This window comes from Macaca fascicularis, chromosome 14 (assembly GCF_037993035.2).
Source record: "Macaca fascicularis isolate 582-1 chromosome 14, T2T-MFA8v1.1".
Classification (NCBI taxonomy): domain Eukaryota; kingdom Metazoa; phylum Chordata; class Mammalia; order Primates; family Cercopithecidae; genus Macaca; species Macaca fascicularis.
The window spans coordinates 69,024,341-69,041,838 of NC_088388.1; the positions used below are offsets into that span (position 1 = coordinate 69,024,341).

The 17,498-nt window shown below is 36.9% G+C and overlaps 3 pseudogenes; 1 reads left to right on the forward strand and 2 right to left on the reverse strand.

The window, feature by feature from the left end:
- The first annotated feature begins 450 nt into the window (after nucleotides 1-450).
- On the forward strand, nucleotides 451-2,319 carry LOC102115022 (alpha-aminoadipic semialdehyde dehydrogenase pseudogene; annotated as a pseudogene).
- A 3,018-nt stretch (nucleotides 2,320-5,337) lies between these two features.
- LOC102123441 (olfactory receptor 52A5-like) lies at nucleotides 5,338-6,258 on the reverse strand (annotated as a pseudogene).
- A 1,218-nt stretch (nucleotides 6,259-7,476) lies between these two features.
- LOC102115400 (palmitoyltransferase ZDHHC6 pseudogene) lies at nucleotides 7,477-8,132 on the reverse strand (annotated as a pseudogene).
- Between the last annotated feature and the right edge of the window lie 9,366 nt (nucleotides 8,133-17,498).

Here is a 17,498-nt window from a genome sequence, read left to right on the forward strand (position 1 = left end):
GGACTACAGGCGCCCGCCACTGCGCCCGGCTAATTTTTTTTTTTTTTTGTATTTTTAGTAGAGACGGGGTTTCACCGTGGTCTCGATCTCCTGAGCTTGTGATCCGCCCGCCTCGGCCTCCCAAGGGAATATTTCTTAATTCATTATATGAGGCCAGCATCATCCTAGTACCAAAGCCAAATGAAAAACATTAAGAGAATGAAAACTTAGACAAATGAGTCTCACGAATGTAGATGCATAAAGCCCCAACAAAATGTTAAGCAATCAAATCCTACAATTTATAAAAACAATATTGTATTATGTCCATGGAATTTATTCCAAGTGTTTAGGACAAGTTTAATATTTGAAAATCAATTAATGTCATTCATCACATCAATAGGTGCTCATATCAATTAATGGAGCAATAGAATTTGCAAAACCTAGCACCCATTTATGAAATAAACAAATAACCTTCCGAATTCTGAGCTCAGTATGTGGCGCCTACCCCGCGTGCTGTGTGTGCACGCTGCAAAGACCAGCAAGCTCCCCGGACCTTGGAGCAGGCCTGCCGCCTTCATGTCCACTCTCCTCATCAATCAACCCCAGTATGCGTGGCTGAAAGAGCTGGGGCTCCGCGAGGAAAACGAGGGCGTGTATAATGGAAGCTGGGGAGGCCGGGGAGAGGTTATTACGACCTATTGCCCTGCTAACAATGAGCCAATAGCAAGAGTCCGACAGGCCAGTGTGGCAGACTATGAAGAAACTGTAAAGAAAGCAAAAGAAGCATGGAAAATCTGGGCAGATATTCCTGCTCCAAAACGAGGAGAAATTGTAAGACAGATTGGCGATGCCTTGCGGGAGAAGATCCAAGTACTAGGAAGCTTGGTGTCTTTGGAGATGGGGAAAATCTTAGTGGAAGGTGTGGGTGAAGTTCAGGAGTATGTGGATATCTGTGACTATGCTGTTGGTTTATCACGGATGATTGGAGGACCTATCTTGCCTTCTGAAAGACCTGGCCATGCGCTGATTGAGCAGTGGAATCCTGTAGGCCTGGTTGGAATCATCACGGCATTCAATTTCCCTGTGGCAGTGTATGGCTGGAACAATGCCATTGCCGTGATCTGTGGAAATGTCTGCCTCTGGAAAGGAGCTCCAACCACTTCCCTCATTAGTGTGGCTGTCACAAAGATAATAGCCAAGGTTCTGGAGGACAACAAGCTGCCTGGTGCGATTTGTTCCTTGACTTGTGGTGGAGCAGATATTGGCACAGCAATGGCCAAAGATGAACGAGTGAACCTACTGTCCTTCACTGGGAGCACTCAGGTGGGAAAACAGGTGGCCCTGATGGTGCAGGAGAGGTTTGGGAGAAGTTTGTTGGAACTTGGAGGAAACAATGCCATTATTGCCTTTGAAGATGCAGACCTCAGCTTAGTTGTTCCATCAGCTCTCTTTGCTGCGGTGGGAACTGCTGGCCAGAGGTGTACCACTGCAAGGCGACTGTTTGTACATGAAAGTATCCATGATGAGGTTGTAAACAGACTTAAAAAGGCCTATGCACAGATCCGAGTTGGGAACCCATGGGACTCTAATGTTCTCTATGGGCCACTCCACACCAAGCAGGCAGTGAGCATGTTTCTTGGAGCAGTGGAAGAAGCAAAGAAAGAAGGTGGCACAGTGGTCTATGGGGGCAAGGTTATGGATCGCCCTGGAAATTATGTAGAACCGACAATTGTGACAGGTCTTGCCCACGATGTGTCCATTGCACACACAGAGACTTTTGCCCCGATTCTCTATGTCTTTAAATTCAAGAATGAAGAAGAAGTCTTTGCATGGAATAATGAAGTAAAACAGGGACTTTCAAGTAGCGTCTTTACCAAAGATCTGAGCAGAATCTTCCGCTGGCTTAGACCTAAAGGATCAGACTGTGGCATTGTAAATGTCAACATTCCAACAAGTGGGGCTGAGATTGGAGGTGCCTTTGGAGGAGAAAAGCACACTTGTGGTGGCAGTGAGTCTGGCAGTGATGCCTGGAAACACTACATGAGAAGGTCTACTTGTACTATCAACTACAGTAAAGACCTTCCTCTGGCCCAAGGAATCAAGTTTCAGTAAAGGTGTTTTAGATGAACATTCCTTAATTTGAAGTTTTCCGGCAGCTGTTTTTGAAGAAGACAAAGAATATTAAAGTTTTCCCTGAATAAAGGCATCACCATGACTGTGACAGTGACTAATCCCCCTATGACCCCAAGGCCCTGATTAAATCAAGAGACTCCTTTTTTTAAAATGAAAATAAAATTGTTACAACATAAAAAAAAAAAAGAAAAGAAATAAACAAATAAATCTTCCACTTTGTAAAAAAACCCTACAGAACAACCTTATAGTTAACATTACACTAAAGGATGAAACACTAAATGCTTTTCCCCTAAGATCTGAAACAAGGCAATATTTCTCCCTCTCACCACTCCTGATCAACATCGTACTGTGGTTCCTAGCTAGTGCAATAATAAAAGGAAAGGAAATAAAAGGTATACAGATTTGGAAGGAAGAAACACAACTATCTTTGTCCATACATCATGAAGTATACCATGTGATACTTACCATGGCATTATGCATTTGTAAAACACACACACACACAAAAGAACTTTACAGCATAGAGTTAACCTTATTATATGCAAATTAAAAATAATCAGAAGGTAGGGGAGTTATAGAAAGAATGCATATGGTAACAAAATAATCTAACTGTATAATAGATATATGAAACAATCTCACTGAGGGGGGTTGTGGGAAAACCTACTGACATAAGTAACTTGGGAAATGAGTGGTGTGTAAAAATAAGGGCCAAAGGAACAGTGTGTAAACACTGTACTTACTTGATAAAGTTATTTCCCACAAAGCAAACATCATCAATTCTGATACTGCTTTACGTATGTTCTAGAAATTACCAATGCAGTAAATGCATGACAGATGGTTGAAGCCAGGCTTTCCACTATTAGAGTGAGAATTTATAGATAAGCAAGGAGAAGAGGCTAGAAAAATCTATGTAGGAATAAAACAAAGTTGCACACATTAGTAGGAATTCAAGATTAGCTTAATTTAGGTCCGAATGGTTACATAAAAGAATATTTAGAATATTTATACATATGTGTATATACCTGAGTTAGCATACCCATATACAATTCCTTGCTCTGCCTGCTGAGAGAACCTGAAAGACAGACATTTAAGTCGGAACAAACATACCTGGGACTCAAATACTGGTTCCTATTATGATTCACCAATAAATAAATAAAAGTTTTTGGAGAAACAATTCTCATACTGACACAGGAAATACCTAAGATGATCTTGGAGCATCTTTTAGTTCCATATAAGAGGAGCTAAAACACTCACATACATACATATATATTATAAATACACATATACACACACATATATGTGTATATACATATACACACATATATATACATATATATGTGTATTCACACACATACACACACACACAAACATACACACCTGCACACACAATGAGTAGGCTAAAGAGGAACAGAAGCCAAATGTAAAATATACCAATGACCAAACTGAAATAACTTGATAATAAGTAACAAAACAACTTTGGATTATAATCCAAAGTATAGTATAAGTATCCCTAAATCCATACTAATATAAATAAATAATTGAATAAATTAATCAAAAGAAGATAAAATCTCCCATGTAGAAGAATTCTAAGTTATTTATTAAATTATGTAGCTATTCCCATCTTTATAAATAAGAAATATATAACTACACTCCTTAAATGTGGATTGCATATAGTTACTTTAAAGAGTACAGTATGGGAATGTTTTAAAATAAGTTTAAAATGAAGAAACCTCGAAGCATTATTTCAGCCAAGTAATCAAGGTCAACACACACCGTGATAAATTATGTTGATGATAGATACCGTTGATATAATGTGATCCAAATGGCACTTTAACTCTTACTTCCAAAATCACATAAGCAAACTCTAATTCTAAGAATGACATCAGATAAATTCCAGTAGGAGGGCATAATACAAAATACCTGAATAATATCAAGGCCATCAGAATTAAGGAAAGTCTCAAAAATTTTCACAGCCAAAAGGAGCCTGAGCAGACATGACAACTAAATGTAATGAGGCATCCTGAATAAAACCTTGGGGAAAAGGGAAATTAGATAAAAATTAAGAATATATGAAAAACACTGTAGACTTTAGTTAATTATAACATATGAATATTAGTTTATTAATTGTAAAAAATATGCCATCCTAATGTACAATGCTAACAATAGAACAAACTAGGTGTAGAGTCAGTGGGAATAATTTGTACTATATATGTACTCAGATTTCTGGAAATCACAATCAGTCCTAAATATAAAGTCAGTAATAATGCATTCCAATGCATATTTAAACATTTGGTGCCTTCTAGTGTGCACATTATCATAAGACACAAAATAGACTCGAGTGGTAATGATGATGATAATGACAATCAAAATTCTAAGAGAAGAGTTGGTTCATTGTTATTAGAATTATCAGCTTTGACACTATGTATATTCTGGTGTTAAAGAACTTCATGCACTTAATATTTTTAACTTCGTGTACTTAATATTTTAAGAGAATAACACTTAAATTTGAGGTGTTTTTTAAGATTCATTGAGGTATTATTAAGATAATTTAAGCTTTTTTTAAGATTCATTGAGATATTTTAAAGACAATTTTTACACTGAATAATTGAAGAAATATGTTGAGTAATTGGACTACAAACAATCTTCATGATTTCTGTTTTTTTATGACGTCTATTGACTGAGTACTGATTCAGTAGCATTAATAACTACTGAATCCATTTAACTAAAAATCCGAGGCTTACTGTCTTAAATGCAAACCTGCAACTTTATACATTAGCATATTAATATAGTGATTAGTATAGATTAGTGTGATCATAAAAATAGTACAAATGATTTAGTTCATATTTATTAGAATTATAATAATTAGACTAAATTTTTTATGCAGTGGTGACAATGTAATAAATTTTTTAAACAGAGATTAAAATATTAACATTCAGTGTTGCTTTTTAAAAATATCTGTTATTGAGAGTTAATTAAATTATAAAAAGATCTTTATAATTTGTGCCTTCGTGTCATCTATTGATTAAATGTTATTAGCTCTGTGTGCTTCAATCAATTTTGTAACCAAAACAAGTGAAATTGTTTAAGTAGGAGTCAAAGTCTTACTGTTTCAAATGCAAAAGTAAAGCTATTTCAGCACACAATGAACTTAAGAAAGCACAGATTCTCATCAAGATAGAGGCTGCTTCAAAGTGACTTTTTGTTATTTAAAATGAGATAAATGAGAAATCAGGAAGGATTTTTAGAGCAGAAGATCTTGGACACTCCATCTCGAATTTGTTTGGTCTTTACTCCATAAACAATAGGATTGAGCAAAGGTGGGACAAGTAGGTAAATGTTGGACAGAAGAATATGAATATAGGATGGAATATGGAACCCAAACCTGTGTGTAAAGAAGGAAAAGAAACCCAGGAGATGAAACACAAGGAAGACACAAATGTGGACAATACAGGTGTTAAAGGCCTTGAACCTCGCTTCCTTTTGAGGCAGACTGAAAACAGTTATAAATATTCAAATGTAGGAGAGTGTGATGAAGATTACATCAAGTCCAAGTATACTGAAAGCCACAAACAGGCCATCCATCTTATTGATTCAAACATCATCTGCTGCCAGCTTCACGATGGCCATGTGCTCACAATATGAATGTAAGACCACAGTGGTCCTGTAGAATTTCAGCCAACACTTAAGGAGAATGACACATGGAGCTGCAAACAGGGCTGCTCTGAGTGTCACCCCAACCCCGATCTGAGTGAGAAATTGGTGGGTAAAAATGACTGCATGTCTCAGAGGATCACAGATTGCCACATAACAGTCAATGCACTGAAATGAGTGGATGAACCACATCTGCAAGAGACAGGCATCAAAGTATATTTGTGGCGGATGAAACCAGAATATTCCTAGCATTTTGGGTAGGATGCAAGTACTGAGAGCAATGTCTGTTGCTCCAAGCATTGCCAGGAAGACATACATGGGCTCATGAAGGCTGCGCTCAGCTTTGATGATGACCAAGAGCAGGGAATTCCCAAACACAGCAATGATGTACATGGCGCAGAAAGGAATTCCAATCCAGAACTGCACAGACTCCAAGCCAGGGATCTCAATCAGCATCAGCACTGAAGGCATGAAGACTGTGCCATTGAGCTTGAGCATGTTGACTTACAGCTGCTTTAGAAAGCCTTCTGGTTTAGTTAGCTTTTTTGTTTTCTCTCTTCTGCTATCTGTTCTCGCCTAGATTTATAGAAATGTATATATTCAGAAATTAAATATGGCTTTAAGGGCATTTTGTCAAGCATACTCCTGTACTGGTTAAATAGATCCAGGAATACCTCCTAAGAGCCTCTCTCTCTTAATCTTTCTCTGTCCCATTTTGTCTCTATTTCAACACAAAAGCATACAATACACACACTATTCAATAGACAAAGATCTCCTCATAATAGTGTTGTGTCTGTATTTCTGTGCATTTATCAGTTGAAAAATGTCAGTTTGGTTTTGCAATAGGTTTAGAGATAAACAAATACAAAATAAAATTGATTATATGTCAAATGGTAAACAAGTCAGATGGAAATGACTGAAACTTGATATATGAATAAAATCTTATCAAAGTTTAGACCTGAAAATGTTGTACTGACAAAATTGTACTCGATAGAACAATAGCCTAAAAGAGAATAATAGCTTAAATCGTAATACATTTTATTTATCTTGAAACATTTTGTCATATTAATATATCAATAAATAATAGCTTAAATCATAATACATTTTATTTATCTTGAAACATTTTGTCATATTAATATATCAATAAGTAATCTTTTAAAAATATATAAGGTGATTACAAATTCTTTAGTAAAATAAATCTGAAAGCATCAAACAAACAAACACAATATTTCAAATGTTCTAGAAAACATTGTAAAGATAAATGTATTTGTTCAATGGAATTTAATTCATGATGTTATTTGTTAAAAAGAATAAACAATTTTTATATATTTCCTTTTTATATATAGAACATCCATTGATCTTTATTTGATCTGACAAAATGTGCACTATTAAAACAGGTAACAAAACTTGAGCTTATATTGAATTTGACAAATTGGGTTCTATAATATCTAGAATATCATATAAGAAATGTCAACTGAGGGAAAAGAGAAGTACCACATGCAGATGCTCCTGGCAAGGAGGGAAACGTATCTGCGGGTGACGACCAGAGTATGCATTAAAAAAATCCTAGAGAAAATAGCATTAACTTACTTGGGTGAAATGTTTTTCTTTTGAGGGGGAAGAAGAGGTAGTAAAGAGGGGCAGGAATTCAAAGGCTTGTGCAGAATGGCTTCTCTATTTCAAAATGGTATTAAAAATATTTAAATCATTGCACTAGGGCACCTTTGAGGAGAAGAACATCTTAACCAGAGTAGGCTCATTGCATAATTCTTTAGCAACATGTACAATTTTCAAGTAATAAAGCAGACTTAAAGGATAATTTCATTTTAACAGCAGCTATCTATTTTTCTTCTCGTCTTCTGAAGTTTGATCTGTTTTAGCATCACAGGCATACTTTTCCATACATTTTCTAGGGAACCATCCCCTTATCCTTGAAACACCTTCTTGTCATCAAGAATTTTGTCTCCATATAACCAATATTGTAAACCTCTTGTGGCTAAAATGAACTTCCTTTTTCGTAGCTCTATTTGAGGCTCTTCAGTGCAGGGCTTGTGAAGAAGGTTTTGGTTCATTTATTCAGTGGACAGCAGGCATCACTATAATCTATTAGCTCTGACTCTCTTATCTGCTTTTTGTTTCAACTGTTCTATTGTTAAGCTGTACTGGTGACAGCCTTCTCTTACTGGCCACTCAAGTCCATCTCCTTCAGGGACCCCTGACCACATAAATACCTGTTTAAAGCTCCTCCATCTACTTCCTATATCATAAGGAAAAACAAAGGCTTCTTCTAGTTGATAATACTGAATTCAATCTTTAGCCTTCTCCTCAATCCATGATTCAAAAGAAGTTTTGTTTCTGAGAATTATTTTCATCTGGATAAAAAAACAACATCCCACCAGCTATATTTTTTCCTAAAGTTAATCCCAAGGCAAACAAGATGGCAGCAAATGCAGCTAATCCAAATGGATCAGTTGGAAGAGGATCTCTTCAGGCTACACTCAAGTCAGTCTTCACTGTGTTCCACCCAAAGGAGAGCCCATTGATTATAAAGCTTTGTGTACACAGTCATCACAAAAATGAAAGCAGCATGGATATTTATTTCTTATTGCAATACTTGTATGTCTTATATAAAATCTAATTGTTCTTTGGTTTAATGGGTAGGGTAAAATGTATTTATGACAAGATGGGCATCTAACCTTGTGGAAGAAGAGAGTGAAGTTGCTCTGAACTGGGTACAAAATTTGAATAGAAAATTTAGTTTTTTCTGATATTATTCTCTTTTTTGATTCCCTTTTGAAAAGACATGAGTTATGCATTTATGCACATTACATGGTTTCCTCCAATAATATCTCTGTATTAGAAAATTAATTCAATTAATTAAACTCCTGCCCCTTCTAATGCCTTAAGCTTGTGTTTAGGTGATTGCCGGGTAATCTAGGACTGAGATGATTATATAATCGTTGGTAAATAGCTTTCCTATCAGTTTAGCTCTCTGATATTCCCGAGTGCATGAATGGAAAACACTTCTGAACTTTTTGGACTGATCTAATTATTCTTTGCCTGGCTCTTTATGTTCTTCCTAAACAATCTTACCTCCCTAAATACAACTATCCCATTAGCATCCCATCACACACACGCACTCACACACACACACACAGAGCGAGAGAGAGAGAGAAACAACTTTTGACAAATTTTTCCCATCAAATCTATTTTAATTAAAGGCAAGACAATATGTATAGGTATACATAGATACTTTTCTTTTTCCAGTGTGAGATGAAACAGCTTTGTTCTCCGGGAAAACTGTCATTTGCATCATCTCCAGTTTTTCATACTTGCTGATCACTATCTGTGATATTTTCCATTAGCTGTGGTAGAGCCCCAGTGTGGCTTGTGACCACGTTGTGCAAAATACAGAGCCACATGAAGGAGCTTTTTTCCAAAGTTTGCTTGATAACTAAGAGAAAGCTGATGTCGACTTTGATGGGCATTTCTTCCATCCTAATGTCAAAGAATCTCTTACATGGAAAAGATTCAAACACTAGAAATGCTTTATATGTTTCACTATAGGAACCTTCAATCTAACCTCTTAGCTACCTTGTGTGCTATTAATTCAACCAAGAGGTAAACATCTGTGGATCCAATTTATATTTATACAAAGTATTTTAGAGAGAGTTCTATTAAAGGACCATTTTTCCAAAAAGACAGGAGAGCTCTAAATTACCCAGGGTGAAGATTTATTTTTACTCATATTGGGTGACAATAGATTTTTTTCCTTCAGTAGGCTGTACCAAATTTTTTTCAGAGGCATCATGGAGTCAGAATTATAAGTGAACCCAAAATGCCATCTAACTCCCTTAGTCTCTTAAGAAACATAAAGACACGGCCGGGCGCGGTGGCTCAAGCCTGTAATCCCAGCACTTTGGGAGGCCGAGACGGGCGGATCATGAGGTCAGGAGATCGAGACCATCCTGGCTAATATGGAGAAACCCCGTCTCTACTAAAAAATACAAAAAACTAGCCGGGCGAAGTGGCGGGTGCCTGTAGTCCCAGCTACTTGGGAGGCTGAGGCAGGAGAATGGCGTGAACCCGAGAAGAGGAGCTTGCAGTGAGCTGAGATCCGGCCACTGCACTCCAGCCTGGGTGACAGAGCAAGACTCCGTCTCAAAAAAAAAAAAAAAAAAAAAAAAGAAACATAAAGACAAAGTTTTTTTTGTCTGTTTGTTTTGATTTGCTTTTTAATTTCAACACTTATCCTTGCTTACTAAGAAATATGCCAATCTTTCTAACCATGTATCTATCTGTCATTAATTCTCACGATCAACTCTCCATACCCTTATGAAGGTCCTTGATGTGAAGCCATTATTTTGTTACTTTTTCATTGTTGCTTATTCAATCAGGCAAAATCTCCTCTGCATAATACCATCCAGATAAGTTACCTTCTGCTGATCAATGCCTAAAAACAGCCTATTCTATATTTCTCCCAGAGAAACCCACTGCTCAATGTAGTTTCTAAACCATTGTTTTTCTATACATTTCATTTATTTTAATATTTTTGTCCCCTTGTATCTGTGTTGATATGTCACCTAACAAATTCCTTAGAATTTTTTTTTTTCTGACAGTGTGTAGAATTTAACTTGAGGAATGAGATCCCTGGTTTTAAAATCACATACATCTAAATTTTCATAATTAAAAAAGTAAAGAAATAAAAAAGCACATCACATTTTATAATTAGGGTACAAAAAGGTAAGAGAGACAAATATTTTTGTGTCTGGATCTTATTTTTATGTCTTGGTGGATACACTAATATACCAACTTTTCTTTATGCGTTAATATGAGGACAATAGCCATGTCTCCCTCCATGAACAAAAGCTTTCATTCATGTTTCACATTAGCTTCACAGAACTGCAACATAAACTTGCACTTTACCTTGGAAAATTATGTATTAGACATTACTCATATATACATGTTACCTACAATTTCATATCCTGACAAATCTCTCATTTTTCTATCCAGCATATTGTCATGTCTTTTTCTTTCTTTCTTTCTTTTATTCAGAGCCAGTACTTCATCTTAATGATTCACATTCTTTTACTTTTGTTCATGGTAAAACACATTAGTTACTCCTTTGATACCTGACACAATAACCATGCTCCCTCTGTGCCTGAAAAATCTTACATTTCAATCAGTACATTCAGCTTTTCTGACAGAGAAGCTCAATGATAAAGAGAAAACTACAATTCTGAAAAGGTTGCCACTACAATTTATGCAGCTCTGAATTCTCTGGCTAAGTTCCAGAATTTCTAGTCTTTTTTTTTTTTGAGACAGTCTCTTGCTCTGTCGCCCAGGCTGGAGTACAGTAGCCCAATCTTGGCTCACTGCAAGCTCTGCCTCCCAGGTTCATGCCATTCTCCTGCCTCAGCCTCCTGAGTAGCTGGGGCTGCAGGTGCCCACCACCACACCTGGCTAATTTTTTTTTTTTTTGTATTTTTAGTACAGACGGGGTTTCACTGTGTTGGCCAGGATGGTCTCGATCTCCTGACCTCGTGATCCGCCCTCGCTGGGCTTCCAAAGTGCTGGGATTACAGGCGTGAGCCACTACGCCCGGCCTAGAATTTCTACTCTTAAACTTCACCTCTCTCTTCAAATTGTCTATTATAACTCCTCTCTTCATCATAAAATGTTAGTTACAATTATACAAACTCTCAACTCCTCTTCCTCATTCCCTATCCCATCAGGAAGGACAGCTCTCCTCCTGGGACAGATCTATGTTCTCTATGTGCTTGATTATTGTCTTTTCATTAAAGCCTTGTAATATAAGCATTTAAAATATATTTGTTTTTACACTACTAACAAAATATTCATGCTTAAACACATTATGTTATACTATAAGCGGTAATCTCCTCCTAATATTCTCTGTTTTACATTTTATTTACAGGTAGGAAGTTCAAACGTGGATGAAAAATACGTATCTCAGATTTAAAGCTCCTTTGAATTAAACTCACTCTTCACATTGCTGTTGGCAGAGAGTTTCTCCCTTTTATCCCCAGTTCCTTCTGATCCATAAAGTAAGAAATGCTTCCGCTGAAAAATTTGGGAAGGTAAACTACTCTTAATTCCACTTAATCACTCATTCTTCCAAGAAGGTGAAGATGAATAGTGACTTATATGGTTGTTGAGATTGGGGAAAATGTTCATTTTATGAGAGTCACTTTATTACTTCTGGTGGTCTAGGTCTAAGTTCTCTTTCTTTCTCTCCTTTTCATGCACTCTCTCTCTCTCATATCTCCATCTGTACCCATTTCTATCTACCATCTTTATCTATCTCTATCTCTATCTCTATCTCTACCTTTCCAATACACTCAAGACCAGCTTGTCTTTCTGCTTCTGCTGTCACAGAGTAGATAACTTCATTTTGGAATGACTGTAGCTGGCTGGGGAACTCACTGTAGTTCAGGGAGTAGTAAAATAGCTGATTTGGACACGATCTTCAAGTATTTTGATTTAATGTGGCTTCATTAATCATGTAGACAACATAGCTCAGTAGATTGAGGATTCCTATAAAGAGATATTTGTGCAATTGCACGTGGAAAAAAAAATCATATTTCTCTGGAATAAAACTGGATAACTACTATTCATTTAAACCCAGTCTACATTCAGTGACTAAATGTTTAGCATATAATTGTTCTTACCTTATCTTAACATTGCTAAAATACTTATTTTCACTCTTAACAAAATTGTATCTTAGAATTTTAAAGACTATTTTTGAGTTGTACACTTTTCTTAGACTTTGTAATATTTTCTTTAGATTTTCATGTCCTTACCACCTGACAAATACCAATTTATCATTCAACTTTCAGCTCAAGAATCACCTCCTCTATGAAACATTCCTAACGTTTTTAACAGAGCTGAAAATTCTTCCTTTGGATCTTAAATGTAAGAAAATTACTATTCAGTGCATCCTAGTAGGAATTAATTTAATCTGTTATGTTTACTGGATCTACTTTACATAAAAATGCATAAAATGTAATATGGTTGCAAATTCATTTATTCTATTGCCTGGAGTGTATCAGAATGGAGAAGGGATTATGGGGAATTAGAAAATGTGAGGAACCAATCTAAGAAACATGCTAAATATCTTGATATTTAAGCTTTCTTTGTTTTCATTTTGGCATTATCTTTATATGTTTTCCTGAGTCAGGGTCAAACCATATACCTGCTTTAGTCAAAAATCTGAAAAGATACACCAAAAACAAGAAAAGGAAAAAAAAAAAGCTGAAAATGCTTACTAGGCCAAGAGAAACTGGTATCCTAAGTCAAATCCTGACAATTGGGTTATTATTTTTCTTTAAGAATTTCTGCTCAGAATAACTCCTTATGCAGAATTAAATATTTAGTTACGATATTCTCCTTAGATTCCATCTAACCATTTCTCTATCTGCATCTCAGAGGAACCTAGAAGAACACATACTCATGAGTTTAATTTTCCAATCTTCTCATGTGCATGCACCTACTCATGCTGGTATAGCGATACATGCAGTTATAAATAAACCATTTTTAATGAGACAAATATAGCATCAGCAGTTGGGCAACAGTATGAGCCAATTCTCTCGAGGAATGAAAGATTGATAAATTTTATTCCCTATCGTGAACCCTATTTAATCCATCTGCCTTTAAAAAATGTCGGCATGAAAATAAGATGTATAAAAATAAATCTAAAACTTCTTGGTCTCTACTCCCTGAATATTAATGATTCTTATTACTTGTTACATAGAATTTTCACAGAAGAAATTTCAGTCTTCTGTTTTCCTTCAAGCTTGAGTTAATAACAAACAGGTCAAGGGATGCTCTCCTATAGTATCACACACGCGTGTGTGTGTGTGTGTGTGTGTGTGTGTGTGTGAGCAAGAGAAAGAGAGAGAGAGAAAGAGAGAGAGAGAATTGAATCCATTCATGGTGGGAAGAAGTCAGAATCAATTCTAGGAAAGCATTTCCATTATATTCAGAGATTTATAATTCAATTTCAAGTAACATGAAAACAAGTAAAACTAGTCCTTCCAAGAGCTAATCTGAACAACACTGGTAGCATTTATTTGGAATCCGTGATTATTTTCTTTTACATATAACTGCCCTTTAATTCTCAAAACTACCTGCTCCCATGTTTAATATTCAGCTCTCAGATCAAGCATGATGTCCACGAAACAACTCCAGATGTTCCTTTTTCAGCTTTTATTTTAATTACCAGGGTATGTGGGCATAGCTGAACAAAAGGCAGCAGAAACTTCTGCAGACTTAAACGTCCCTCTCTGACAGCTCTGAAGAGAGCAGTGGTTCTCCTAGCACAGTGATTGAGCTCTGAGAACAGACAGACTGCCTTCTTAAGTGGGTCCCTGACCCCAGTGAAGCCTAACTTGGAGACACCTCCCAGTAGGGCCAACTGACACCTCATACAGCCAGGTGCCCTGCTGAGATGAAGTTTCCAGAAGAAGGATCAGGCAGCAATATTTGCTGTTTTCCAATATTTGCTGTTCTGCAATATTTTCTGTTCTACAATATTTGCTGGTGATACCCAGGCAAACAGGGTCTGGAGTGGACCTCCAGCAAACCCCAATACCTGCAGCTGAGGGACCTGACTGTTAGAAGGAAAGCTAACAAATAGAAAGGAATAGCATCATCAACGACAAAAAGGACATCCACACCAAAACCCCATCTGTAGGTCACCATCATCAAAAATCAAAGATAGATAAAACAACAAAGATTGGGGAGAAACCAGAGCAGAAAAGCTGAAAATCCTAAAAACCAGAGCTCACCTTCTCCTCCAAAGTATACCTGCTCCTCGTCAGCAATGGAACAAAGCTGGAAGGAGAATGACTTTGATGAGTTGACAGAAGTAGGCCTCAGAAAGTCAGTAATAAAAAACTTCTCTTAGCAAAGGGAGGATGTTCGAATCCATTGCAAGGAAGCTAAAAACATTGAAAAAAGATTAGATAAATGGCTAACTAGAACAATCAGTGTAGAGAAGACCTTAAATGACCTGATGGAGCTGAAAACCATGGCATGAGAACTACCTGATGCATGCACAAGCTTCAGTAGCCGATTTGATCAAGTGGAAGAAAGAGTATCAGTGATTGAAGATCAAATCAATGAAATGAAGTGAGAAGAGAAACTTAGAGAAAAAAGAGTAAAAAGAAATGAACAAAGCCTCCAAGAAATATGGGACTATGTGAAAAGACCAAATCTACATCTGATTGGTGTACCTGAAAGTGACGGGGAGGATGGAACCAAGTTGGAAAACACTCTTCAGGATATTAATCAGGAGAACTTCCCCAACCTATCCAGGCAGGCCAACATTCAAATTCAGGAAATACAGAGAACACCACAAAGATACTCCTCAAGAAGAGCAACCCCGAGACATATAATTGTCATATTCACCGAAGTTGAAATGAAGGAAAAAATGTTAAGGGCAGCCAGAGAGAAAGGTCGGGTTACCTGCAAAGAGAAGCCCATCAGACTAAGAGCTGATGTCTTGGAAGAAACTCCACAAGCCAGAAGAGAGTGGGGGCCAATATTCATCATCCTTAAAGGAAAGAATTTTCAACCCAGAAATTCACATCCAGCCAAACTAAGCTTCATAAGTGAAGGAGAAATAAAATTCTTTACAGACAAGCAAATGCTGAGAGATTTTATCATCACCAGGCCTGCCTTACAAGAGTTCCTGAAGGAAGCACTAAACATAGAAAGGAACAACTGGTTCCAGCCATTGCAAAAACATGCCAAATTGTAAAGACTACTGAGGCTAGGAAGAAGCTGCATCAACTAACAAGCAAAATAATCAGCTAAAATCATAATGACAGGATCAAATTCACACATAACAATATTAACCTTAAATGTAAATGGGCTAAATGCCCCAATTAAAAGACACAGACTGGCAAATTGGGTAAAGAGTCATGACCTATCGGTGTGCTGTATTCAGGAGACCCATTTCACATACAGAGATACACATAGACTTAAAAAAAAGGGATGGAGGAAGATCTACTAAGCAAATGGAAAGCAAAAAAAAAAAAAAAAAAAGAAAGAAAGAAAGAAAAGAAAGAAAGCAGGGGTTACAATCCTAGTCTCTGATAAAACAGACTTTAAACCAACAAAGATCAAAAGAGACAAGGCCATTACATAATAGTAAAGGGATCAATCCAACAAGAACAGCTAACTATCCTAAATATATATGTACCCAATACAGGAGCACCTAGATTCATAAAGCAAGTCCTTAGAGACCTACAAAGAGATTTAGACTCTCCCACAATAATAATGGGAGACTTTAACACCCCACTGCCAATATTAGAAAGATCAATGAGACAGAAGGTCAACAAGGATATCTAGGACTTCAACTCAGCTCTGCACCAAGCAGACCTAATAGACATCTACAGAACTCTCCACTCCAAATCAACAGCATATACATTCTTCTCAGCACCATATCACACTTATTCCAAAATTGACCACATAGTTGAAAGGAAAGCACTCAGCAAGTGTAAAGGAACAGAAATTATAACATACTGTCTCTCAGACCACAGTGCAATCAAACTAGAACTCAGGATTAAGAAACTCACTCAAAACTGTTCAAGTACATGGAAACTGAACAACCTGCTCCTGAATGATTACTGGGTACATAACGAAATGAAGGCAGAAATAAAGATGTTCTTTGAAACCAATGAGAACAAAGATGCAACATACCAGAATCTCTGAGACACATTCAAAGCAGTGTGTAGAGGGAAATTTATAGCACTAAATGACCACAAGAGAAAGCAGGAAAGATCTAAAATTGATACCCTAACATCACAATTAAAAGAACTGGACAAGCAAGAGCAAACACTGTCAAAAGAAGACATTTATGCAGCCAACAGTCACAAGAAAAAATGCTCATCATCACTGGTCATCAGAGAAATGCAAATCAAAACCAAAATGAGGTACCATCTCACAACAGCTAGAATGGCGATCATTAGAAAGTCAGGAAGCAACAGGTGCTGGAGAGGATGTGGAGAAATAGGAATGCTTTTCCACTGATGTTTTGAGTGTAAACTATTTCAACCATTGTTGAAGACAGTGTGGTGATTCCTCAGGGATCTAGAACCAGAAATACCATTTGACCCAGCAATCCCATTACTGGGTATATACCCAAAGGATTATAAATCATGCTGCTATGAAGACAGATGCACACATATTTTTATTGCAACACCATTCACAATAGCAAAGACTTGGAACCAACCCAAATAACCATCAATGATAGATTGGATTAAGAAAATGTGGCACATATACACCATGGAATACTATGCAGCCATAAAAAATGATGAGTTCATGTCCTTTGTAGGGACATGGATGAAGCTGGAAACCATCATTCTGAGCAAACTATCACAAGGACAGAAAATCTTTCTACTGTAAAGACACATGCACATGTACGTTTATTGCAACACTATTCACAATAGCAAAGACTTGGAACCAATCCAAATGTCCATCAATGGTAGACTGGATAAACAAAATGTGGCACATATACACCATGGAATACTATGCAGCCATAGAAAAGAATGAGTTCATGTCCTTTGCAGGGACATGGATGAAGCTGGAAACCATCATTCTCAGCAAACTAATACAGGAACAGAAAACCAAACACCACATGTTCTCACTCATAAGTAGGAGATTAACAATGAGAACATATGGGCACAGGGAGGGGAACATCACACACTGGGGCC